This window comes from Triticum aestivum, chromosome 3A, assembly GCF_018294505.1.
Source record: "Triticum aestivum cultivar Chinese Spring chromosome 3A, IWGSC CS RefSeq v2.1, whole genome shotgun sequence".
NCBI classification, from domain to species: Eukaryota; Viridiplantae; Streptophyta; class Magnoliopsida; order Poales; family Poaceae; genus Triticum; species Triticum aestivum.
Window position 1 is genome coordinate 729,430,123 of NC_057800.1, and position 5,190 is coordinate 729,435,312.

Sequence of the window (5,190 nt, forward strand, 5' to 3'; positions counted from 1 at the left end):
TCGAAGGTGACTTGACAGTCAGTACAGATACATGTAAGCGCACAAAGGCGCAAAAGAAATTACAGGGGAAGGCATGAAGAGAGAGCCCAAAACTAGAAAGAGAGAAACAAATGGAGGGGAAGGTTGGCAACAGAACCAAACCGAAACCCCTGAAGGCCGACATCTCGGGTAGCGAGCTCCGCTGTGCAGCTTGCTCCACCATTGACAATGAACCACAACCAGACCTAGGGAGAAAAAGATGGGCACCACCACAACAACAACTCGCAATGGAACATTACTGGCACGAACGAAGGGCGTCGGATAGCCGAGTTCGTGCGGCGACACCGGTGTGCGCCGGCAAAGCCAAAGTACAACGCACCACCGAGACCGAAGGGCGCGACACCGGTGTATCGCCGCCGAGGTAGAAGGGCAGCGTGCTGCCGAAGGCCACCCAGGATGTCCATGCAAAACGTCATCCGGGCCACCATGAAGCACAGCCCTGCGGAATGGCGACACCAAAGTAGAAGCATATCAAGAAGCATCACTGACGCGAACGAAGGGCATCGGATAGCCGAGTTCGAGCGGCGGCACCGGTGTGCCGCCGGCGAAGCCGAGAAGGCAATGCACCACCGAGACCGAAGGGCGCAGCACCGGTGTACTACCGCCGAGGTCGAAGGGCAGCGTGTCGTCGAGGCCACCCCAGGACGTCCAAGCAAGCTCCACTCGGGTCGCCAAGAACAATGACCAGCCAAGATCGAAGCCGAGGTGGAGATGAAGCAGCAAGAGGCGAGTCCACCCGAAGCAGAAGTAATCCAAGAAGATGCCCCCAAGGAGGAAACGGCGTAGAGTCGTCGACACCATCTGACACGGGGAACCCCAGGTCCAAGATTTCTCTTGGGATCTGAGAGCTTGGGAGGGAGGGAAACAATGCCAAAATCGACGCCTTCAAGAAGGGAAAATGGCGGCTGCAGCCGTCACCGTCGATGAGGTTTTCACCCGGCAATGCCTCCTCCACCTCGCAACCGGAGCAAGTCGGCCAACCACCACCGTAGCCCATCAGCCTAGGCAGCCAGGAGCTGCGAAGCGAGCTACGGAGGGCCAGAGAAGCAACAACACACCGGACCGCCGCACAAAGAACAAGGCGAGGACGAGGTGCACGGCGGCCAGCGCGAGGACGCAACGAGAGAGCACGGGGAGCTGGTCGGCGAGGCCACCCGAACCCGCCAGATCTGGCGCAGAAGCGCAACCGCCACGAGACCAGCGACGGCCGAGCGAATCCGGCCAGCCGGCGCCCCCCACGGGTCGGAGAGGAAGGGGGTAGGCCGGGCAACGCGCTGGCTCCGTAGATCGGGGATGGGGGCGCAGATCGAGTCGCCGTCGTGGGGGCGAGGAGCGGACAGACTAGGAAGGAGGGGGAGCCTCACAGGGGCTGCGCCCGCCGCTGCCAGCCGCCGGCGAGCTTCGCCCGGCGACGTTAGCCGGCAGCGGCGAGGGGAGGCGCTGGAGAAAGAGGGGCTGGCGGCGGCGGCCCTGGTTCCGCCTGAGTCGCCTCCTAGGGAGACGACGCGGGGGCCTTCGACGCAAACTAGCATATGGTTCGAGCTCTGGATATTTAGGTCGTGGTAATTTTGTTCCTTGCAAGTACACGTAATAAATACTCCCTCTGATCCTAATTAATTGACACAACCTCTATACAATACATTCATTGTTCAGATGCAGTTGAAACTGCAGCATAATAATAATCAACATTAACGGTGTTGATCTCTTTGGAACTGTGTTCTCTCCAGCTAATCTTCCACATCTGGAGTAAGCTTATTCTGCAGAGTAGAAAAAAAATAAAGAGATTAGTCACATTCATACAGAGATGCAATGCTTTCTACATGACATGCTGCTATAAAAAAAAAGGGCTGAACAATTGGTTGAATGCATGTCCGAGGCATATTCAGGTGGTGAAAATGTTCTCAGAAGTACACATTATCCAAAGGCATACCAAGCGCTCTGTTACGTGCAATTGCAAACATCATGCCAAAAAAGTATGTATGGTTAAAACGTGTTTGTATTATAGAACAAATAAACGGCTAATGAAGTGCAACTATCAAAATAGAAACCGTCCAAATGATTGAATCTCTACTACCTAGCTCGCGGCCGTCGTTCGTTGTTCGATCGCCCCGTGCAGCCCGCAAAAGCCCAAACCTAATGCCGGGCGCCCCTATGTCTTGCTTTAAGCGAGACAGGGGGAAGCTCTCGCGTCGAGGGGAGCCCCAGATGGGCCGGCCCAGCCGTGTGGGAGGCCGCAGCCTGTTTTTTGTTTTTGCTTTATTTTTGTAATTTTCTTTATACTTTAACATATTATACATATATTGCAAGATACAGTCTTCAAAAACACATTTGAAAAATGTTGAACAAGTATTTAAAAATGTTGAATAAGTATTAAAAAATATTGAACAAGAATTTGAAAAATGTTGAAAAAATATTTGAAAATGTTGAATAAGTAGTTAATAATATTGAAAAATTATTTCAAAATGTAGAATAAGTATTATAAAATGTTGAACGAGTATATGAAAAAGGTTGAACAAGTATTTGAAAATATTGAATAAGTATTAAAAATGTTGAACAAGTATTTGAAAAATGTTTAATTAGTATTAAAAAATGTTTGACGAGTATTAGAAAAATATTGAATAAATATTAAAATGTAGAAAAAGTATTTGAGAAATGTTGAATAAGCATTCGGACAATGTTGAATGTGTATACAAAAAATGTTGATCACTTATTAAAAAAATGTTGAACGCGTAAGTGATCAACAAAATAAACCAAAGAAAAAAGAAAATGAGAAAAACTGAAGAAACAAATGAAAAACCCGTGGAAGAAAAAAAAGATAAAAAAGAATGAAAAACAGATAAAAGCCGGCTCCTTTCCTCTATAAGTAGGGTGCGCCCTAGTATTGAACACGAAACAGAGAAAACTAAAACAAACATAAGAAGAAACAAAAGAAAACATGGAGATGAAAAAAATGAATATCAAACAAAATGGAGAACAAAAAAGAAAATCAAGCGAAAAAACAAAGAAAAAAAAGAAGAAAACCCTGTCAAAGAACAAAAAGCAAAAACGAAAAAAAAAACGTGAAAACCATGGAAAAACCAGCGTCATTTGCCTCAAGTAAACATGGCGCCAAGAACTTACCCGAGTGCAAGACATGGGGGAAGTTGCTAGTGTAGCCAGCCCTCTCCCAGGAAACTGGAGATCGATCCCCGCTTCCCTCATTTTCCCATTCTCTTTTTGTTTAATGTGCGCGATAATGGGCCGACCCAACTACTCTAGACCCTTCAGCGAGTGTTTTCTATGGGATCGCTTAAGGCGAGATATAGTCACCGCAGCTAACGCCTCTTTCTCACATCTCTCGACTCGATCCCACCTCTCTGGTACAAGCGCTCCGCCGCCGTTGCCAGCGGCCGCCTGGTGGGCCACCACCTGCAATCGCTAGGTCGTACATGCTCTGCTCCATGCCCCTTAGCTGCTACATTGCATTGTTGTCCCCATCTCACGGGCAGCAGGGAGATCGGCATCCTCTAGATGCACCTGGGCCGATGTCATCCTGCCCCTCCGCAACCTCCAGCCAGCGATGCATGAAGGCACCCCATCACAATCCCTCTATGGTTCGACACAATCCCGTCGCCGTCCCACCGGATTCTTGACCTACGGTGCTGCTATTCCTCCTCCCTTCCTCCGGGAACTTGTCGATCTGCATCTACCAGAAGCAGCCGGCATCAAAATGCAGTAGATCCACCACCTTGAATCCCAACGTACGAGCTCCAAAACAACCTCCGATGAACTCACAACTTTCATAAAATTTGCATCGAACTAATATAGGACCAGTGATTCTGCCTTGCGCGAGCTTGATGGGGAAGTCTGACCCGGAGTGCAGTGCAGTGCGTCAATTTGTCGAACAAGTTCCACGTGTTTTTTGATGCCAAAGTAGGTATCACCTTGCTTGTCCATTTGTGTGCTTATCATCCGTTCGAATATAACAAATTCATTCGGTACCTGGATAGTTTAGGATTTGTTTTTTTGCATGTGGAGATATATAGTTTAGGATATTTGAGGTGCTGCTCAAAGCTAGGAAGAAAATAAGCGGGCAATGGTTGCGAGTTAATTGAGTGTATAGCTGCATGGGCCTAACCTGCACCGAATAGACGTGACGAAGAGTTTCTGGCAGAACACGGTCAACCGTTTCACACGGGAACCGGTACTGTGTTTTGCAACTATTAAGTTTTACCGGCATCATAGTGTAGGCTTCAGAGTGCACACCGGGACGAGGCCCGAGCACCCTGGCAGCGTTGGGAGGAATCCAACCAGGCCGAGGAGCAGGCAACGCCATGCCGAAGGGGCGAAGTGGCCGGTCCCCTCATCAAGCAAATACGCATCGAAACAAATACATCAAAAAATACCCCCTCACCGGAAGTTTGAGCGCATTATACGTGTTCAGCCTGATCGCTTCATAACAACTTGAGTATATATTTTCTACGACCGGCAAGGTCGTTGTGATCTTGCAGGGGTGGCCATGGCTATAAATATAGCTTAGTGCCCCGTGCATTTGCCTTACTCTGGCGCCGGCCACATACCAGGTTTGCGAGACCCGATCGTGCAGGCGTACTTCGATCCCGCCGAAGCTTTTCCGTCCAGCCAGGTACGCCGCTGCTGCTAGCTAGCCTCTTTCTTTTCTTTTCTTCCTGAAGTTGGGGACTTACGCATCTTCATGCACGCACTGCATTTTCCATTGACTTCTCTTTTACTCCCTCTGCAAACTAATATAAGAGCATTTAGATCACTAAAATAGTAATCTAAACACTCTTATATTAATTTACGGAGGGAGTATTTGTTTGCGACACATCTAGGCACGTCAGAAGTCCAACGAGGTGAAGTCCATCGGTTCATCGCTGCCCTTATCGGCACTGGGCAGCACGGCGGCGTGGAGTGCATTGTCGTGACCGCGTCGCCCCCAGCTCCCCCTCATTCCCCCCTCCCCGCCGCCGTCGCCAGCGTTCGCTGCCAGGCCTGGCCCGGGCGACGCTGGCGGCGGCGTCCCCCGGCCATTCCCCTCTCGGTTGCTCTCCGGCGCGGGGCGGAGGGCGCCGGGGGGTGTTCCCTAGGCGGCGGGGGGGCTTCCTGGCGCGGCGCGGGAGATCGGCTGGACGGCGGCGTCGCCGTTGGCGG